A 22,345-nucleotide genomic window follows, 5' to 3' on the forward strand; every position below is an offset into this window, starting at 1 on the left:
GTGCCTGGCACAAGAGCCCAACCCCCACCTGGCTACAGCCTCCCTTCAGGTAGCTGCAGACAGCAATGAGGTCTGCCCTGAGCCTCCTCTTCTGCAGGCTGCACACCCCCAGCTCCCTCAGCCTCTCCTCACAGGGCTGTGCTCCAGGCCCCTCCCCAGCCTTGCTGCCCTTCTCTGGACACCTTCCAGCACCTCAACATCTCTCTGCAATGAAGGAGCCCAGAACTGGAGTCCCTTTCAGGATACTCTTTTCCAGGCTAAAAAGCCTCAGGTCTCTTAGTCTTTCCTCCTTACAGACACTCAGGGGACAGGTTACAAGCCTGTCATCCCCAAAGCCAACCCTACTGCCATCTGCTCATCCTCCTCTGCTCACACCAGATCATGGGCAGCCAAACCTCCATGGGCTGGGTTCTATCTCCTCATCAGAAGCCACAATGTTTCTCAGTTGTCATTTGGGACATGATTTGAAACTCACAGAGGTGCTGAAATGTAGTTTTATTTCCAAGCACTCCTGTTGGTGAGTGAGAAAGAAATAGGCTAAATATTAATGACCTTAAGATTAATGCCCCAAGGCCAGGTTGCACAGAGCAAGGTTGAAACTAGATGATCTTTAAGGTCTCTTCCAACCCAAACCATTCTATGACTCACAATGCAGCAGAGTGACTTGACATTGCAAGATGACTTACAGACACTCTGTCTCCACACAGACTCTGCCAGCAGAAGACAAAGATCATTAAATATTTACCATGCAGCCTAAAATAACTGCAGAGATGCAGTGATGCTGAAATGAGATGTTCCACTCAGCTTGCTACACCTGTCAGCATGCTGAAGTTCTCATGTAGTACACAGAAGCAGGAAATCATTTTGTTTGGAAGACTTTGAAGATCATACAGTCCAACCCTTCTCTAACTCTGCCAATGTTGCTGCTAAACCATGTCCCTCACCACCACTGCTCTGCCTCTGTGAAACACCTCCTAGGGTGGGCATTCAACCTGCCAAGGCTGCTGCTAAACCATGTCCCTCACCACCACTGCTCTGCCTCTGTGAAACACCTCCTAGGGTGGGCATTCAACCTGCCAAGGCTGCTGCTAAACCATGTCCCTCACCACCACTGCTCTGCCTCTGTGAAACACCTCCTAGGGTGGGCATTCAACCTGCCAAGGCTGCTGCTAAACCATGTCCCTCACCACCACTGCTCTGCCTCTGTGAAACACCTCCTAGGGTGGGCATTCAACCTGCCAAGGCTGCTGCTAAGGAGACCTTGGAATGGCCTTCCAGTATCTTAAGGGGACTACAGGAAGTCTGGGGAGGGACTATTAACAAGGTCTTGTAATGAGAGTATGAGAAGGAATGGGTTTAAAGCGGCAGAGGGGAGATTGAAAGTGGCTGTTAGGAAGAAGTTGTTTGCAGGGAGGGTGGTGAGACACTGGCACAGGTTGCCCAGGGAGGTTGTGGGGCACAGAATGTAATCAAAGAGCACCTTCTGTGCTCCACAACCTCCCTGGAGGTGTTCAAGGACAGGTTGGATGAGGTCTTCCTCCCTGTTATAGGACAAGGAGCAATGGATGGAAGCTGCAGCACAGGAGGTTCCAGCTCAACACAAGGGGCAACTTCTTTCCTGTAAGGGTCCCAGAGCACTGGCACAGGCTCTCCATAGAGATTGTGGAGTCTCCTTCTCTGGAGCCTTTCCAGGCCTGTCTGGATGTATTCCTGTGTGCCCTGAGCTAGATTGTATGGTCCTGCTCTGGCAGGGAGGTTGGACTTGGTGAGCTCTTTGTGTCCCTTCCAACCCCTAACATCCTGTGTGTGACCTGTTCTAGTGGGAAGTGTCCCTGCCTATGGGAGGGGGGGGGGTTGGAACTGGCTGAGCTTTGAGGCCCTTTCCAATCTAACCCATTCTATGATTTCCCTGACATCAGAAGAAAGGGGTTGCAGCAGTGTGGCTGCTTTTTGGGCATTTCACTCGATCTCAGGAGGCTGAAAGAGCCTCTGATCTGTCAACAAGAAGGCATTTCTCCCGTGCCTGCTGTTGAGGAACACTCTATTCTCCTAAAGACTTCAACACAGAGATTTCCTGAGAAATTAATCCCATGGGATGATTAAATATTGATTGCTTATATGCACAGTTATGTTTCTAACAAATAAACACCTCCTTAGCCCATTGTGCTCAGCATATTGATTGCCAGAGTGAATTTCCTCACTGACTCCACGAACCAGGCAAGCATCTCTTTAACTGATGACAACTGGACCCAACGTTAATTAATCTGCTGTACTCCCCTAGGAGAAGCTGCTCTGGCCTTGAAAGGGATTTCTTTACAATTTATAACAACCACCAGAATTGATTTTTTCTGACTGAAAAAGAGAATTCTCAGAGTTTTCTTTTGCAGCTAACTGCATGCAATGTAATCGCTCAGCTCCTGGGCAACTGCTTCGTCTGCCATCCCAGACTGCTTTCAGTTGCAAGGAACCTTTAAAGGTCATCCAGTCCAAAATGCAGTCAGCAGTGCCATGGTCTAGATGACTGGACAGGGCTGGGTGCTAGGTTGGACTGGATGAGCTTGGAGATCTCTTCCAACCTGGCTGATTCTATGATATCTCTAACTAGAGCAGGTTGCTCACAGCCCCGAACAGCCTGACCTGGAATGGTTCCAGGGATGGGGCTTCTTCAGCCTACCAGTGCTCTGGGAGCCTTTCAGTCAAGAAGTTCCCCCTTGTGTTAAGGTGGAGCCTCTTTTGCTGCAACTTACACCCATTGCTCCTTGTCCTATCCCAGGGAGCAGTGAGCAGAGCCTGTCCCTCCACTCCTGGCCATCAGCCCTCAGATATTGATAAACGTTTATTAGATCCCATCTCAGTCTTCTCTTCTCCAGACTAAACAGCCCCAGATTCCTCAGCCTCTCCTCATCAGCCATGCCCTCCTGTCTCCTCATCATCCTCTTAGCCCTCTGCTGGACTCTCTCCAGCAGACCCCTGTCCCTCTTCAACTGGGGAGGCCAAAACTGAACACAGGATTCAAGATGAAGACTCATCAGGGCAGAGGAGAGGGGGAGGAGAACCTCCCTTGATCTTCTGGACACACTGCTCCTAATACACCCCAGGATCCCACTGGCCTTCTTGACCACAAGGGCACATTGCTGTGCCATGGGTAACTTATCTTCATTTCAGACTGTTGCTATGGCCCAGAAAGGGACCCCAAAACTCATCCAGTTCCAACCCCCTGCCATAGGAAGAGACACCTCCCACTAGAACAGGTCCCTCACAGGATATTAAAGGTTGGAAGGGACTCAAAGAGCTCAGCAAGTCCAACACCCCTGCCAGATCAGGACACCATCCACTAGAACAGGTTGCTAAAGGCCCCATCCAACCCGGTCCTGACCACCTCCAGGGAGGTTGTGGATCACAGAGTGTGATCAAAGACCCAGGTCTGCCTTTGTGCCCCTTTTCTGCAGGCTGAACAATGCCAATTCCCTCAGCTGCTTCTCACCAGACCTGTTCTTCAGACCCTTCACCACCTTTGTCACTCCTCAGACATGATCCAACACCTCCAAGAGAACAACTTCTTATAACAAACCAGACTTTTCTTGTAGTCAGAAAGACAAGAAAATCTACCCCTCTCCATTTTTTCCTTCATCCATCTGCAGCACAACCTGCCCACGAAGGACCATGAGAAGAGTGCTGCGAGCATGGAGAGAAAATTCCACCCCCATTTTGAAGCCATTGTCCAGGCAACCTTCACAGAATTCCTGCCTACCTGCATGGGAAATATCTGTGACTGCCTCTGACCCTGCCCACTGCTGAATGAAACCAGAAGTCAGAAACACAACAAAGTGACCAGAGACAACAGGCTGGATGGGCAGAGGCCAATGGGATGAGATTGAACAAGGCCAAGTGCAGGGTTCTGCACTTTGGCCACAACAACCCCAAGCAGCACTACAGGCTGGGGACAGAGTGGCTGAGAGCAGCCAGGCAGAGAGGGAGCTGGGGGTGCTGGTAGAGACTAGCTGAAGATGAGGCAGCAGTGTGCCCAGGTGGGCAGCAGAGCCAATGGCATCCTGGGCTGGCTCAGGAGCAGTGTGGGCAGCAGGACAAGGGAGGTTCTTCTGCCCCTGTGCTCAGCACTGCTCAGGCCACCCCTTGAGTGCTGTGTCCACTTCTGGGCTCCTCAATTCAAGAGAGATGTTGAGATGCTGGAAGGTGTTGAGAGAAGGGCAGCAAGGCTGGGGAGGGGCCTGGAGCAGAGGCTGAGGGAGCTGGGGGTGTGCAGCCTGCAGAAGAGGAGGCTCAGGGCAGAGCTCATTGCTGCCTGCAGCTACCTGAAGGGAGGCTGTAGCCCGGTGGGGTTGGTCTCTTCTGTCAGGCACCCAGGGACAGAACAAGGGGACACAGTCTCAAGATGTGCCAAGGGAGGTCTAGGCTGGATGTTAGGATGAAGTTGTTGTCAGAGAGTGATTGGCATTGGAATGGGCTGCCCAGGGAGGTGGTGGAGTCGCTGTCCCTGGAGATGTTGAAGCAAAGCCTGGCTGGGGCACTTTGTGCCATGGTCTGGTTGCTTGGCCAGGGCTGGGTGCTAGGTTGGGCTGGATGAGCTTGGAGGTCTCTTCCAAACTCTTGATTCTATGCTCCGGGCTGTTTGAAGAGACTTTCTCATTATCAACTGACTGGGACCACAGACATCTATAGACTGAAAATAAAAAGGAAGGTGGGAACTTTCATCTTTCAAATAACAAGCTTGAAGGAGTTCTCCTCTGGTTTACAGGTGCCAAGTGACTTTGTATTGCTTCTTTAAAGTGGAGCCATTCATTTTCTAGGTCACCGTAGCTGCATCACTGCTGGCGGTACAGGGAACCTGCCGAGGAGCAGAGAAGCCACTGTGGAAAGCAGAGCTGCAGACCCTTCACATTGCTCTGGGAATGTCTCACTTGGTTCATTTGCTTTCATCTTGCTGACAGTAAAGATCAGAGAGCTGGGAGCACTTGCTAAAATGTGGAACTTGGGATGCGCTCTTAGGGCTGATAGAAGCATAGAAGTACTTTGGTTGGAAGGGAGTTCCTGGAGGTGTACAAGAAAGCCTGGATGGGGCACTTAATGCCATGGTCTGATTCACTGGCTAGGGCTGGGTGCTAGGTTGGGCTGGATGAGCTTGGAGGTCTCTTCCAAACAGCTTGATTCTATGATTCAGAGATCATCTATGCCAACTGCTGTCTTTAGAATCACAGAATCACTTTGGGTGGTAGAGACCTTAAAGATATTTTGTAATGGCCATGTGGTACCTGAAGGGGACTACAGGAAGGCTGGGGAGGGACTACTGACAAGGTCTTGTCATGCCAAGATGAGGAGGAATGTGTTTAAAGTGGCAGAGGGGAGATTGGAAGTGGCTGTTAGGAAGAAGTTGTTTGCAGTGAGGGTGGTGAGACACTGGCACAGGTTGCCCAGGTGTCTCTAACATCTCCCTGGAGCCTTCTCTTCCCCATGCTGAACAGACCCAAATGCCTTCACCTTGAGTCCTGTGTCTAGGTCTGGGCTCCTCAATTCAAGACAGATGTTGAGGTGCTGGAAGGTGTCCAGAGAAGGGTAGCAAGGCTGGGGAGGGGCCTGGAGCACAGCCCTGTGAGGAGAGGCTGAGGGAGCTGGGGGTGTGCAGCCTGCAGAAGAGAAGGCTCAGGGCAGACCTCATTGCTGTCTGCAACTCCCTGAAGGGAGGCTGTGGCCAGGTGGGGTTGGGCTCTTCTGCCAGGCACCCAGCAACAGAAGAAGGGGACACAGTCTCAAGTTGTGCCAGGGGAGGTCTAGGCTGGATGTTCAGAGGAAGTTGTTGTCAGAGAGAGTCATTGGCATTGGAATGGGCTGCCCAGGGAGGTGGTGGAGTCACCCTCCCTGGAGATGTTCAAGACAAGATTGGATGAGGCACTTAGTGCCATGGTCCAATTGACTGGCTAGGGCTGGGTGATCTTGGAGGTCTGTTCCAACCTGGCTGATTCTATTCTATCAGGGGACATGTAGAAGGATGCTTTGAAACACAAAGCAATAGAGAAGAATCTGGGTCGCTAATTCCAAATGCAAATCCTAAAGCTGAAATAAATTCATGTCAGAATATTCCTCAGAGAGTTATTAATGCAACAGAAAATGTTCCTTATATGCATACAGCATCTTGGCAAACCTCAGCACCTTCAGAAACAAGTGGAGGGTGACCAAATCTATGCAGCTCTCCATGAGGAGACACACAAGGTTGTCTCTCATCCTTCAACTTGAGTGTTGAGCAAGATAGTTACAAATGTAAGGTTATGGGCAAGAGCCACCCTGAGAAATGGGAACTCTGTCCTCCTCCACATGGCTTGTTGCATGAATGCAACATGCAGGAGGATTTATACTCCCCTGAGGCAGAGTGTGAGGCAGAAGAGGTGTGGTGGTTGTGTCCCATGTGCCTGCTTTACTGCTGAGCACTTTGCCTGCATCATCACTCCACAATTTAAACAACAACAAAAAAAACCCACCAGCAAATCACAGACTGGTGGGGGTTGGAAGTGACCTCTGGAGACCATCCAGTACAACATCCCCCTGCTAAAGCAGAGGCACCCACAGCAGTTTGCCCAGCATCACAATGTCCAGCTGGGCTTGGGATGTCTCCAGAGGAGGAGACTCCAATGCCTCTCTGGGCAGCCTGCTGCAGGCCTCCTCACAGGAGAGACACTTAGATACATGAGGGTGGAGAGGTGAAGTAAGGCCCACATGGAATCACAACACTGATACTCAATAAAGGTGATATTTTTGGGGTCCCAGGAGCACTTCTAAAGCATTCTTTCATCTCAACCCTCCCCGTCCCATTTCCCAGCCCTGCCAAGGCATGCTATGCCCTCTGCCCAATGCCCATCAGCCTTTCATTTGTTACACCAGCAGTTTCCCATCTGAAGAAAGGCACTTTGGCTTACAGAGGGGAATCTTAGAATAGTTTGGGTTGGAAGGGGCTCCACAACCTCTCTGGGCAGCCTGCTCCAGGGCTCCAGCACCCTCACACCAAACAAATTTCTCCTCATCTTCAAATGGAAGCTCCTCAGTTCCAGTTTCTGCCTGTTACCCCTTATCCCATCCACTGGGTACCACTGACTAGAACAGGTCACTCAAGGCCTCATCCAGCCTGGCCTTGGACACCTTCAAGATGGAGGCATCCACAACACTACGAAGATCCTCTCTCAAACTGCTCTTCTCCAGGGAAAACAGCCCCAGGCCTTTCCTAGATGAACTTGCTCTGGCAGGAGGGTCAGTCTAGATGATCTCCAGAGATTCCTTCCAATTCCTAATATTCTGTTCATGGTGTGGCTGCAAATTGTTAGGCTAAGAGGGATTTGTGCAAGGAAGATGTAGCCATGGCACTCTGGGACATCCATAACAGCCACAGGGTTCTTGGCTCTCTTCCCACTGAAGCAAAGCTATGATTCTACAGTTCTCAAGACAGCAGCTTCATCCCTTCTCTGGCTCTTGGAGAACTCTTCACCCTCTGAGCCACACATAGGCGTGCAAGACTGAGGGAGTTGGTGCTATTCAGTTTGTAGAGGAGAAGGCTCCAAGGTGACCTTATTGTGTCAAGTCAGTATCTTAAGGGGGCTACAAGAAAGCTGGGGAGGGACTTTTTAGGCTGTCAGGGAGTGAAAGGACTGGGTTAGGGAACCAAGGAAGAAATGGGTAGATTCAGACTGGATGTTAGGAAGAAGTTGTTCAGCATGAGGATGGAGAGAACATGGAATGGGTTGCCCAGGGTGGTGGAAGCCTCATCTCTGGAGGTCATAGGCTCACAGGATGTCAGGGGTTGGAAGGGACACAAACTGGTCAGCAAGTCCAACTCCCCTACCAGAGCAGGACCATACAATCTAGCTCAGGTCACATAGGAACACATCCAGACAGGCCTGGAAAGTCTCCAGAGAAGGAGACTCCACAACCTCTCTGGGCAGCCTGTGCCAGTGCTCTGGGACCCTTACAGGAAAGAAGTTGCCCCTTGTGTTGAGCTGGAACCTCCTGTGCTGCAGCTTCCATCCATTGCTGCTTGTCCTATCCCAGGGAGCAGTGAGCAAAGCCTGTCCCCCTCCTCCTGACCCCCAGCCCTCAGACAGTGATAAACATTTATTAGATCCCCTCTCAGTCTTCTCCAGACTAAGCAGCCCCAGGTCCCTCAGCCTCTCCTCATCAGGCAGTGCTCCAGTCCCCTCATCATCCTCACAGCCCTCCCTTGAACTCTCTCCAGCAGATCCCTGTCCTTCTTCAACTGGGGAGCCCAAATCTGAACACAGGTGTTTAAGGCCAGGCTGGATGAGGCTGTGGCCAGTCTGATCTAGCATGAGGTATCCCTGCCCATGGCAGGGGAGGGGGTTGGAACTGGATGATCCTTGTGGTCCCTTCCAACCCAGACTGATTCCATGATTCTATGGCCAAATTGAACACAACCCAGCCAGCTTTTCACAAAGCAGATGAGCACCCCACTGTGAAGCATCTGTGTTCTGCAGCTGATCTACACCATCACATTTCCATCTGGAGGACTTCATCAAGCATCCAGTATCCACTTCCTATCTCCTCATGCTGCAACTGCCTTCACTGTTTCAGAAATCACCGAACCACAGAACTCCAGAGGTTGGGAGGGACATGCAGAGATCACCCAGTCCAACCCCCCCTGCCAGGGCAGGATCCCCTAGGGTAGCTTGCTCAGCAAAGCATCCAGGTGGGGTTTGAAAGTCCCCAGAGAAGGAGACTCCACAACCTCTCTGGGCAGCCTGCTCCAGGGCTCTGTCACCCTCACTGTAAAGTTTCTCCTCATGTTGAGGTGAATCCTTCTCTGTTCCAGTTTGTAGCTGCTGCTCCTTGTCTTAATGCTGCTGACCAGGGAAAAGAGCTTGGCCCCAGGCGCTGGACCCCCACCCCTCAGGTATTTATGGACATTGATCAGATCTCCTCTGAGCCTTCTCTTCTCCAGACTGAGCAGCCCCAGGGCTCTCAGTCTCTCTTTGTTACAACAATCATATCTGATAATCACAGAACGGGTTAGGTTGGAAGGGACCTGGAAGCTCAGCCAGTTCCAACCCCCCCAACCCTCTCCCCACCCCACCATAGGCAGGGACATCTCCCACTACAACAGGTCGCTCAAGGCCTCATCCAATCTGGTCCTGAGCACCTCCAAAGAGGTTGTGGAGCACAGAATCTTTGATCACATTCTGTATTTCTGTGCCCCACAACCTCCCTGGGCAACCTGTGCCAGTGTCTCACCACCCTCACTGCAAACAACTTCTTCCTAACAGCCACTTTCAATCTCCCCTCTGCTGCTTTAAACCCATTCCTTCTCTTTCTGTCATGACAAGACCTTGTCAATAGTCTCTCCCCAGCCCTCCTGTAGCCCCCCTCAGATACTGGAAGGCCACTCCAAGGTCTCCTGGAAGCCTTCTCTTCTCCAGGCTGCAGAGAATCACAGAATCAGTCATGGTTGGAAGGGACCACAAGGAGCAGCCACTTCCAACCCCCCTGCCATGGGCAGGGACACCCTACCCTACAGTAGGCTGCACACAGCCTCAGCCAGCCTGGCCTTAAACACCTCCAGCCATGGGGCCTCAACCACCTCCCTGGGAAACCCATTCCAGCCTCTCACCACTCTCATGCTCAACAACTTCCTCCTCACAGCCACTCTGACTCTCCCCACCTCCAGCTTTGCTCCATTCCCCCCAGTCCAGTCACTCCCTCACAGCCTAAAAAGTCCCTCCCCAGCTTTTTTGGAGGCCTCCTTCAGATCCTGGAAGGCCACAAGAAGGTCACCTGGGAGCCTCCTCTTCTGCAGCCTGCACAGCCCCAACTCTTTCAGTCTGTGCTCACAGCAGAGCTGCTGCAGCCCTCTGAGCATCCTCCTGGCCCTGCTCTGGACTCATTTCCTAGGGACAGTTTTGGTTAGGAAGCTAAGCCAAGCCAGCCTGTTCCCTGCTGCCATGCACTCTGGCATGGGGTATTTGTCTTCCCACGTTGTTACACCTTGATCCATTTATGCAGAGACTTGTGTAGGTGGTTTAAACTGCAGCCTTGTTTTTCCACTTCATTTCCCCAAGACAGCCTTGCTGGTTGAAACAGCACTGACTAAGCAACGAGGCACCAACGTGCCCTGCATTTGGAGGGCTGAGTTTTATCATCCTGAGTTCAACTCCACTCATTCATTTGTCACTGTGCAGTTATTGCCTCATAGAATTGCTTCATTTGGAAATGACCTCTAATGTCATCAAGTCCAACTGTCAGCCTAACACCACCATGGCCACCAAGCCATGTCCCAAAGTGTGCCATGCCCATGAGCTACTTGAACACCTCCAGGGATGGTGCCTCCACCTCCTGGGAAACAATTCTGAAGCAGCTTCTAGACATGACAAGAAAATGACTTGAGTAGTGACAGGAGGGCAGTGTCTGTTGTTTGAGAGCCAGCCAGAGAAGACTGTAGCTTTGTTGGATGTTCACTAAGTTGCCACCACTGCAGAAGGTCAATTATCTGCTGGGCTGATCCCCAGCAGAGTGGGCAGTATGTGGAACACTGCTCCACTCTGCTCAGACCCCACCTGCAGTGCTGGGGTCAGCTCTGGGGTCATCAGCACAGCAGAGACCTGTTGGGAGTGGGGCCAGAAGAGTTCATAGCAATGATGGGAGGGCTGGAAGCTCTCTGCTGTGAGGCCAGGCTGAGAGAGTTGGGGTTGTTCAGCCTGGAGAAGAAAAGGCTCCAGGCAGACCTTCTGGTGGCCTTTCACTGCTTCAAGGGGCCAGTGAGAAAGCTGGGGACAGACTTTTGAGCAGGGCCTGTTGTGACAGGCCAAGGGGTGAACTAGAAGAGGGAGATTCAGACTGGAGAGAAGGGAAAAATGTTTGCCCTCAAGGGTGGTGAGACTCTGTTCTATATTGCCCTGAGAGGTGGTAGAAGCCCCCTCCCTAGAACCATTTCAAGTCAGGTTATTTGGGACTCTGAGCAACCTTCTGCAGTTGCAGAGGTCCCTGCTGACTGCAGGGATGGATCTTGTTCCTTCCAGCCCAAACCAGTCTGTGATTCTAGGATGCAAAGGTAAAGAGAAAGCTGGAGAGACAAGAGATGATGGAACATCCCAGCAAGACATCCTTTGTCTGCAGAGCTCCCATCCCTGGGCTCTGTCCTGCACCTTACAGTCATTGAGGCTGCTCACAGGAGCCATGCTGGTGGAATCTCAGCTCTGATCATTAGTACATGCTCAATCCATCTCATTTGTTTCTTTTTCACATCTGAAGACCTGCAGCACTCCTACTGTAACTGCACTCAATGGGAGCACCAGGGAAAACCCAGGCAGACCTCAAACAGATCTAACTGCTTCAGCAGGCATTCACCCTGAGTGGCTTTGGAAACAGGTCATGGAGCTCAGAAGATAAACGTTGGCCAGAACTGCTTGTGCCAATGCAATGGGGAGATGCTAAGGGAGCTAACAGAAGGCCAACAGCATCCTGGCCTGGATCAGCAGTGGTGTGAGCAGCAGGAGTAGGGAGGTGATCATGCCCTGTACTCTGCACTCCTGAGACCACACCTCGAGTCCTGTGTCCAGTTTTGGTCACCACAGTCTAGGAGGGACATTGAGGTGCTGGAGCAGGAGCAAAGAAGGGCAATCAATCCAAACCTCCCCTGGCACAGCTCGAGGCTGTCTTCTCCTACTCTATCACCTGGTATTAAGGAGAAGAAAGTGACAGCCACTCCGCCACAACCTCCCCACAGGGAGCAGCAGAAAGCAAGAAGGTCTCCCCTCAGCCCCCTCCTCTGCAGGCTGAAAAAGTCCAAGTCAGCTGCTCCTTAGCTCACCTGTATGGCTGCACTCTTGCAACACCCACAGAATCATAGAATCAAGCAGGTTGGAAGAGACCTCCAAGCTCACCTAGCCCAACCTAGCACCCAGCCCTGTCCAATCAACCAGACCATGGCACTAAGTGCCTCAGCCAGGATTTGCCTGAACACCTCCAGGGACAGCAACTCCACCATGGATTTAAAGATGTTCTTTTCCTGAAGACAGATGAGGACTCCCTGCTAAGTGCTGGCAGTTGGAAGAGCTAAACAAGTTTCTCCTCTTCACATGTAGCCTCCTGGGTTCCAGTTTGTGCCCATTGCCTCTTGTCCTGTTGCTGGGCATCACCAACGAGAGTCTGTCTCCATCCTCTTGACATGCACAAGTCCTTTATCTCTGGCTGAGCATTGATCAGATCCCCTCTCAGGCTGCTCTTCTCCAGGCCAAACAGCCCCATGTCTCTCAGCCCTCCCTCCTCACAGAGAAGCTCCAGGCCCCTTAGCATCTTTGCAGCCTCCATTAGACTCAGCACAGTAGTTTCCTGCCTCTCTTGAACTGGGTAGCCCAGAATTGAACCCAGTGCTCCATGTGTGGCCTCACCAGAGCAGGAAATACTTGACTGTCAGAAAAATCCACTACCAGGGCTGTTGTCATTAAGGGATTAGTATTTCCCTTTAAATGTTTCTGCATTACAGGAATTCATCTCCAGAATAAGGCAGAGAAATGAAAAAGATTGCCAGGCAATCACATCTTTCATCTTAAACCTGCATCTGATCAGCATCAAACCGCTGCCTGCCTGCTGTTAGCATTCAGTGGGCAACTCCAGAGCAGCAGGGTGAAAGCACCATCAGGAAAACACAGAGCCCATCTTATCAGCTCTGCTGGTGTTTGCACTGCAAGTGGAGCACGTTCTCACCACGGGCAGCTCGACAACGTGAAGAAAAACACAGCCTTGTTTGGATGATGAAGGTGATCCTGGCAATTGTGCCACATCCAGTTGGCAGCCGCCACCAGTGGTGTGCTTCAAGAAACAGTGCTGGGCACAGTCCTGTCCAACATCTTTATTGATCTGGACACCTCCAGGGATGGTGACTCCACCACCTCCCTGGGCAGCCCATTCCAATGCCAATCACTCTCTCTGACAACAACTTCCTCCTAACATCCAGACTAGACCTCCCCTGGCACAGCTTGAGGCTGTGTCCCCTTCTTCTGTTGCTGGCTGTCTGGGAGAAGAGACCAACCCCACCTGGCTACTGCCTCCCTTCAGGCAGATGCAGACAGCAATGAGGTCTGCCCTGAGCCTCCTCTTCTGCAGGCTGCACACCCCCAGCTCCCTCAGCCTCTCCTCACAGGGCTGTGCTCCAGGCCCCTCCCCAGACTTGCTGCCCTTCTCTCAACACCTTCCAGCACCTAAACATCTCTCTTGACTTGAGGGGCCCAGAACTGGATGCAGTACTCCAGGTGTGGCCTTCTTGGCCACCAGGGCACACAGTGGCTCATAGTCTATGTTTGGTTTATGTCCCTCAGCTCCAGGTACACACAGCTTTGAAACCTCTCCAGCCATTCGGCTTCCATCACTTCCCTGGGCAGCCTGTTCAAAAGCTTGACAACCCTTCTGAGGACAAAGTAATGATGGGGATGAGGCTTTCTTGTCTAGTTTCCATGCAGTGACAGCAAGCAGAGCCTTATTTGTACTTGGGAACACATGTTCAGCTTGCTACTTTGACAAATCAAACCTCAGCCCTGTAAGGAACAACCACAGGAGGTATCAGTACCCGAGACTGAAAATTGTACAACAGGAATCACTGTGTCTCCAATTCAATTTACCAAGCCCAACAACAACAAAAAAATCAATGAGAAACCTGCCTTCACATGCAGCACTCCTTACTCTATCTTGCTACAAATCACTTCATATGTGCAGAAACAACTGTAAGGGAAATAAAACTTCACCGCAACATCCGAAACAAAATGCAGTGTGAGAATCTTGGGGGCAGCTCGCAGCCCTTGGGAGGAGGAGGAGGAAATGGGGAGCCTGTCAGTAGAGAGTCCTAGGATGGTTTAGGTTGAGGTCCCTTCCAAAGATCATAGAATCAAGCAGGCTGAAAGTGACCTCCAAGCTCATCCAGCCCAACCTAGCACCCAGCCCTAGCCAATCAACCAGACCATGGCACTAAGTGCCTCATCCAGGCTTTGCTTCAACATGCCCAGGGGTGGGGACTCCACCACCTCCCTGGGCAGCCCATTCCAATGCCAATCACTCTGTCTGACAACAACTTCCTCCTAACATCCAGCCTAGACAGCCTCTGGCACAGCTTGAGACTGTGTTCTCTTCTTCTGTTGCTGCTTGCCTGGCAGCAGAGCCCAACCCCACCTGGCTACAGCCTCCCTTCAGGTACCTGTAGGCAGCAACGAGGTCACCCCTGAGCCTCCAGGCTGCACACCCCCAGCTCCCTCAGCCTCTCCTCATCAGGCAGTGCTCCAGACCCCTAAACATCCTCATAGCCCTCCTTTTGACTCTCTCCAGTGAATCCCTGTCCCTCTTAAACCAGGGAGCCCAAAGCCAGCTTGGTGTCCTGTCCCAGCCACACCAGGGCACCCTCTTTCTTATGGAATCACTGAGGTTGAAACAGATCTCTGAGCTCATCAGCTTTTTGGAACAGGCTGCCCAGGGCGGGTTGCTGAGTCTCCCTCTCTGGAGATATCCCAAACTCACCAGGACATGTTCCTCTGTGATCTGGTATAGAAGATCCTGCTCTGGCAGGGAGGGTGGACTGAATGAGCTTTCCAGGTCCCTTCCAGCCCCTGACACTCTGTGTCTGAGGTGGAAGTGAGGCTACCTTTGCAGCATTATCAGAAAGGCAAAGCCTGTGCAGCTCTGCCTTACAATGGGGCAGGCATCAATTTATCCCAGGGAGCAGCAAAGGCATTTCACACAGGCTGAGCTGGAGAGTTTTAAGGCCAGGCTGGATCAGGCTCTGGGCAACAGGAGCTAGTGTGAGGTGTTCTCTGCCTATGGCAAAGAGCTTGGAGCTCCTTAAAGTGCCTTCCAGCCCTGACAAATCTGTGTTAGAATCATGAAGCCTATCCCTACCTAACCGGGGGGCCACCAGGCCCCCCGGCCTTTGGTCCCCTCCACCATTCACCCACTGTGCACCATGGGTACTCACCAGCAATGATGGGAGGAGGATCCCTCTGCCCAGCTGGGCAAGCTTAGGGCTTGCCTTTGCTGGGGCCAGTTATAAAGGGGAGTGGGGAGGGAGGGCAAAGTGGTCACACCTGGGGTGGGAGGAGACTCCAGCAGAGCTCAGGTGCTCTGGGTTAGGAGGGAAAATAGGGGCAAAATGGGGTGGGGGCAGGGTGGAAAGAGGCAGATGTGGTGTTGCAGTGTGAGCTGGTCTAGGAGATCCTGCTCTGGCAAGGGGGTTGGACTGGATGAGCTCTGGAGGTCCCTTCCAGCCCCTGACATGCTGTGATTCTGTGACTAATCATCATCCCAACACCAACATGCCCACTAGCCTGTGTCCCATAGTGCCATGTCTATGCATTTCTTGACTGTCTCTAGGTCTGCTAACTCCAGCACCTTCCTGGGCAACCTGTTTCAATGCCTGATCTCTCTTCCAGTGATTATTTTCCCCCCCTAATATCTAATCTAAACCACCTCTGGTAAAACTTGAGGCCATTTCCTCTCATTCTATCACCTGATAGAGAAGAGATCAACTCCCAACTCACTCCAGCCTCCTTCTAGGGAGCTGCAGAGAGCCAGAAGGTCTCTTCTCAGCCGCCTTTTCTCCAGGCTGAACCTCAGTTCCCTCATCTGCTCTTCACCAGACCTGTTCTCTAGACCTTTCACCAACTAGACACACTCCAGCACCTCAATGTGTTTCTTGGAGTGAGGGGCCCAAAACTGAACCTGGCACTCAAGGTGTGGCCTCATCAGTGCTGAATAAGGAAGGACAACCTCTTTCCTAGTCCTTCTGGCCACACCATTGCTGATCCAAGCCAGGATGCTGGTGGCCTTCTTGGACAACTGGCCACACAGTAGATCATCTGCATCTGCTGGCAAACAGCTTTTAGCACTGGCCAGTTTCCAGCCACTTTGCCCCCAGCCTGGAGCAAAGTGCAGGACCCAGCATTTGGCTTCATGACCCTCACACAATTGACCTTGGCCCCATTTAAGTGCTGGAAGGTCACAGGAAGCTCTCCCTTGAGCCTTCCCTTCCCCAGGCTGAACAACTCCAACACTCTTAGCCTGTTCTTAACTAGGAAGAAAAGGCCCTGGAGGTACTGGTGGATAGTAGGTTGAAGATGAGGCAGCAGTGTGCCCAGGTGGCCAAGAGAGCCAATGGCATCCTGGCCTGGCTCAGGAGCAGTGTGGGCAGCAGGACAAGGGAGGTTCTTCTGCCCCTGTGCTCAGCACTGCTCAGGCCACACCTTGAGTGCTGTGTCCAGTTCTGGGCTCCTCAATTCAAGGGAGATGTTGAGGTGCTGGAAGGTGCTTGGAGAAGGGCAGCAAGGCTGGGGAGGGGCCTGGAGCACAGCCCTGTGAGGAGAGGCTGAGGGAGCTGGGGGTGTGCAGCCTGCAGAAGAGGAGGCTCAGGGCAGAGCTCATTGCTGCCTGCAGCTGCCTGCAGGGAGGCTGTAGCCAGGTGGGCTTGGGCTCTTCTGCCAGGCAACCAACAACAGAACAAGGGGACACAATCTCAAGTTGTGGCAGGGGAGGTCTAGGCTGGATGTTAGGCAGAATTTCTTCAGAGCAAGAGTGATTGGCATTGGAATGGGCTGCCCAGGGAGGTGGCGGAGTCGCCGTCCCTGGAGGTGTTGAAGCAAAGCCTGGCTGGGGCACTTAGTGCCATGGTCTGCTTGACTGGCCAGGGCTGGGTGCTAGGTTGGGCTGGATGATCTTGGAGGTCTCTTCCAACCTGCTTGATTCTATGATTCTAAGAAAGACTCTGCCTGTGAAGCAACACCACAGATGTCAGGTAACTCTGATTTTAGCACTCTCAATCCTAAAGCAATTTACTGATCAGATAAAGCTAATAGAGATAATGGAACCCAAAGCAGCTCCCACCCTCCTGACTCTCTGCAGAGCCTGCTGGCAGCACTGTGCAATGCATTAAGGAGATTAAAAGGAAGATTAAGAGCAGTCACTTTTTTCCCTCCCAATACCATCATGCTGTGCTGAAGGCTGCTCCTCAGCTCAGAGCTTCCCTTCCACCAAAACCTCTCTTTCTGTGGGGGATCCTGCACAGCCATGGGTGGTGCTTTCTGCTACTCCTTGAGGATGCTTAGCCTTTTTTTGGTGTGTTTTGTTTTGGTTTCTTTTTCCAGATTATTATTCTTAACTAAAAAAAACACAGTAAAAGCCAGTGACAAACACATGACTTAAGCTGTGCCAGGGCAGGTTCAGGATGGATGTTAGAAAGTTCTTCACAGCAAGAGTGTTTGGCATTGGAATGGGCTGCCCGGGGAGGTGGTGGAGTCCTCATCCCTGGAGGTGTTTAAGAGGAGGCTGCATGAGGCACTGTGTGCCATGGGTTAGTTAATCAGAAGGTGTCAGGTGATTGGTCGGACTCAATCTTGAAGGTCTTTTCCAACCTGATTAACACTGGTTCTAAGGGAGGCTCTCCTCCCCTTCTGCTCTGCTCTAGAGAGGCCACATCTGGAGTCTTGACTTCACCTCTGGATCACTCATGTCTAGAGAGATAGGAAGCTACAGAAGAGAGTCCAATGGAGTCTCCCAGCTGCTGAAGGGCCTGGAGGTTGGACTCACATCCAGGCTAAATTTGTTCCTCATATCCAACCTAAACTTGTTCCTCATATCCAGCCTAAACTTGTTCCTCATATCCAACCTAAAACTGTTCCTGATATCCAACCTAAACTTGTTCCTCATATCCAACCTAAACTTGTTCCTCATATCCAGCCTAAACTTTCTCTGGTGCAACTTGAGGCTACTCCCTCTTGCCCTATCACTTGTTTCCTGGGAGAAGACACCCAGGCCCACCAGGCTCCAATCTTCAGGGACTTGTAGAGAGCCAGAAAGTCTCACCTTGACCTCTTCTCCAGGCTAAACAACCCCAGATGCCTGAGCTGCTCTTCACAAGACCTGTGCTCTAAACCCCCCACCAGTTTCACTGCACTTCTTTGGCTCCTCTCTAGAACCTCCATGTCCTTCTTGTTTGAGATGCAATTTGCTGGTAGGTGCCAAAGCAAAGATACTGAAGAAGTTAATTCTCAGCCTTTTTATTTCCAGTGGCAATTGCTGCAATAACGGATGAGTGTGTCCGGGTGGCTCAGGAGGTTCCAAATCACCCACGTTTGATATGTGGCTTCAGACAGAGGAAAGGAAAACATTTTGATTAGCCTGACAGAGAGTGTTGTCAAGCAAATTAGAGTATAGTAACTCTGGTGATTATATAAATAGGTAATTAAAAATAAATTAAAATGGGGGGGGGGGGGGGGGGGGGGAGGGAGAAGAAGCTAAAAAATCCTAATGCAATTAATTTCCTCATATATTAACTTACTTCAGTAAATTCTCCTTTTAATTTAATCATTCCACTTGGGTACTGGGAATAACAGGACTGACTTGTGCCCAGTGATGCAAATAGTTGCATAAACAGGCCTTAAAAGGCACAGATTTTCATAGATTCATAGAATCAAGCAGGTTGGAAGAGACCTCCAAGCTTATCCAGTCCAACCTAGCACCCAGCCCTGTCTCTTCACCCAGCCTCCTCTTCTCCAGACTGGTTTAGTGGTGGCCTGGCAGTGCTGGGTTAGTGGTTGGATCATTTTAATGTTTGGGTTAGTGAGTAGTCAGGCACTGGAACAGGGAGGTGGTGGAGTCACCGTTCCTGGAAGTGCTCATGAATCATGTGGATATGGCACACATGTGACATGATTTAATGGCCATGGTGATAATGGGTTGACTGCTCACTATGATCACAGAATCATAGAATCAACCAGGTTGGAAGAGACCTCCAAGATCATCCAGCCCAACCTAGCACCCAGCCCTAGCTAATCAACCAGACCATGGCATTAAGTGTCTCATCCAGTCTTGAACACCTCCAAGGACAGCGACTCCACCACCTCCCTGGGCAGCCCATTCCAATGGCAAATCACTCTCTCTGTGAAGAACTTCCACCTAACATCCAGACAAGTTAGAGCCCAGCAGAGGCAAAGTCTGAGTGAAGAACAGGCAGCAGCCTCCAGGTATCAAAGCCCTTGCCTGCACATATCATAGCATCGTGGAATGGTTTGGGTTGGAGGGGACTTCAAAGCTCAGCCAGTTCCAAACCCCATGCCATGGGCAGAGACACCTTCCACTAGCCCAGGTCACTCAAGACATCATCCAGCCTGGCCTGGAACACCTCCCAGGGAGGAGGCACTTACAACCTTCCTGCACAATCTGTTCCAGTGTCTCACCACCTTCACCGCAAAGAATTTCTTCCCAATCTCCAGACTAAATCTCCCCTCTTCCTGCCCAAACCCATTGCCCCTTGTCCTGCCATCACAAGGCTTTGCAAGAAGTCCCTCCCCAGCTCTCCTGTAGCCCCCTTCAGATATTGGAAAGCTGCTCTAAAGTCTTTCTGGAGCCTTCTCTTTTAAATGTCCCAGTCAGCTCCACAACCATCACAGAAGTTATGCAACCCAAAATCTCCATCTACTCAGCATAAACACCACATTCAAACAGTGTATTTACTTTGCAGATTAAAAAGCTCATCTCAGTTGGAGATCAGGGATAGGAAATCACTTTCTGCACTTCTTTATCTAAAATATACCTCTTCAAAGATCCTTCTTAATCCCTCAATCTCCCTCTCCCTCCACAAACTATTATTTCCTGCATTGAAAAACCAAACATCTTCTATTTAAGTCAATCAATTGTGGTGGTAGTTAAAGAAAAGTAAATAGAGTGGAAGAGAGCAAACCAAGGGGCAAACAACATCAGATGGATTCTCACAAGTAAGCAGCAAAACATTACAGGACAGGTGCCCCTCAACTGCCTAACAAGAGACTGTATCCCATGGATGGCATCTTCAGAAGCAAGCTGAGGAAACCCCAGGGTCAAGCCTCTTCTTCCCTGGTCAGTATGCCAGCAGGACTCTGTCCCTTCTGCCTTCCATCCTAATCCCTGTGTTCCTGAATCCATTTTCCAAACCCAGCTCCTGAATCCGGTTCCCATCTGCTGCTGAGTCCAGTCTGGGACTTGCCCAGTGCCTGCCCCCAGCATCAGTGGTGCTAGTGGTGTCATCACTGTCATCAGGGCCTGGCTCTTGCTTTGTGTCTCTGTGTATCTGTTCCATGGGATTGTGTGTCTGTTCCATGGGATTATAGGAGCACCTGTGGAGTTGTTGGATGGTAGGAGAGCCCTGCAGAGGGACCTTAGCAGGCTGCATGGGTGGGCAGAGGCCAATGGGATGAGACTGAACAAGGCCGAGTGCAGGGTTCTCCTCTTTGGCCACAACAACCCCAAGCAGCACCACAGGATGGGGACAGAGTGGCTGAGAGCAGCCAGGCAGAGAGGGAGCTGGGGGTGCTGGTAGAGAGTAGCTGAAGATGAGGCAGCAGTGTGCCCAGATGGGCAGCAGAGCCAATGGCATCCTGGGCTGGCTCAGGAGCAGTGTGGGCAGCAGGACAAGGGAGGTTCTTCTGCCCCTGTGCTCAGCACTGCTCAGGCCACACCTTGAGTGCTGTGTCCAGTTCTGGGCTCCTCCATTGCAGGGAGATGTTGAGGTGCTGGAAGGTGTTGAGAGAAGGGCAGCAAGGCTGGGGAGGGGCCTGGAGCACAGCCCTGTGAGGAGAGGCTGAGGGAGCTGGGGGTGTGCAGCCTGCAGAAGAGGAGGCTCAGGGCAGAGCTCATTGCTGCCTGCAGCTGCCTGCAGGGAGGCTGTAGCCAGGTGGGGTTGGGCTCTTCTGCCAGGCAAGCAGCAACAGAAGAAGGGGACACAGTCTCAAGCTGTGCCAGGGGAGGTCCAGGCTGTATGTTAGGAAGAAGTTCTTCACAGAGAGAGTGATTGGCATTGGAATGGGCTGCCCAGGGAGGTGCTGGAGTCGCCATGCCTGGTCGTGTTGAAGCAAAGTCTGGCTGGGGCACTTAGTGCCATGGTTTAGATGACTGGGTAGGGCTGGGTGCTAGGTTGGGCTGGATGAGCTTGGAGGTCTCTTCCAATATGGTTGGTTCTATGATTCTATGATTCTTCTTTCCATCCCAGCTGGTTGAGTTTCTTTCCCAACCTGTCAGTCTCTCTCCCTTCTTCCCTTTTTCTTCCCTTTGGCAGGCAGAGGGCTTCATGAAACCCTCTGGGACTACTCTGGTGGCCAGCCTGGGCCTGCCCCTTGAAGGAGCCCACCTGAAAATACAGGATTTGGAGGTTGATGTGATGGTCAAGGAAAATGCTCATAGCAAGGAAAGTTCACTTAAAGCTACATCTTATTTCTTGAGCTAACCTACAAATGGCAAACCTCAGGCAAGTCAAGTCAAGCCCTGCTATACTCACAGAGTTTGTCATGGACCTGTCATGAAGAAGTGCTGTGACACCACAATCATTTTCTTGCTTTAAAACATAAAATGATGAGATTTCACATGGCCTTTGCTGTAGGAACATGCAAATCCCACTCCACCCTGCAAAGGGCAGCAGAGGTGTTGCCATTCTCCAAGGGATCAGTCAGTGCATGGATTGGTTCTTTCCCTTTAACTCAGGTTTTGTAGCAATAGCCTTCAAAATGTCCACAAAGGCATCACTACCATCACTCTAACATCTTGGTTCTCTAGGATCACCGTGGAGGAAAGCTACAACTGCCCTTATATTGATCTGTTTACATGGAAGACTTGGTCAAAGCTCTGCAGATACACACAGAGAGATAAAAAAGGTTGATTTCACTGCAGGCTTCTTTCATGCATATCTGGAGCCACAGCCTCTGCAAAGCCTCTGAGGAGCAGCTCTTTAATCTCTGCCTTTCACCCTGCCAATGTGCAAATGAGTTTCCAGGATCTGCAAGAGGCAGAGGACTGCTGCAAGATGGCTGCAAACCCTCGAGGAGGAGGAGGAGGAGGAGAAACACAGGAAATAAAGAGGAAGGAAGAAGTACACGAAGTACAGCAAGTCTGAGGAGAGGAGGAAGGAAAAGCAAAAAGGAAGGGAAGGGGAGAGGAGGGAAGGGGGAGAGAAGGGGAAGGGAGAGGAGAAGGGTCGGGGAAGAGGAAGGGTTAGGGGAAGGGAGGAGGGAAGGGTTAGGGGAAAGGAAGGGTCAAGGGAAGGGAAGGGTCGGGGAAGAGGAAGAGGGAGGGTTAGAGGAAGGCGAGGGGGAAGGGTTAGGGTAAGGGAAGGGGAAGGGAAGAGGAAGGGGAAGGGTCAGAGGAAGAGGAAGGGGAACGGTCAGGGGAAGTGGAAGGTTTAGAGGAAGGGGAAGAGGAAGGTGAAGGGTTAGGGGAAAGTGAGGGGAAAGGGAAAGGTCAGGGGAAGAGGAAGAGGGAGGAGGAGGGTCAGGGGAAGGGTATGTCAGTGGAAGAGGAAGAGGGAGGGGTCAGGGGAAGGGTTAGAGGAAGGGGAGGG

The 22,345-nt window shown here is 51.6% G+C and overlaps 1 protein-coding gene across 2 annotated transcripts in view; it reads right to left on the reverse strand.

The window, feature by feature from the left end:
- The window catches only part of MDGA2 (MAM domain containing glycosylphosphatidylinositol anchor 2), a 453,583-nt gene that overhangs the window by 35,992 nt on the left and 395,246 nt on the right, over window positions 1–22,345 (reverse strand). The window lies entirely within an intron of this gene.

Source organism: Pogoniulus pusillus, chromosome 1, assembly GCF_015220805.1.
Source record: "Pogoniulus pusillus isolate bPogPus1 chromosome 1, bPogPus1.pri, whole genome shotgun sequence".
Taxonomy (NCBI): domain Eukaryota; kingdom Metazoa; phylum Chordata; class Aves; order Piciformes; family Lybiidae; genus Pogoniulus; species Pogoniulus pusillus.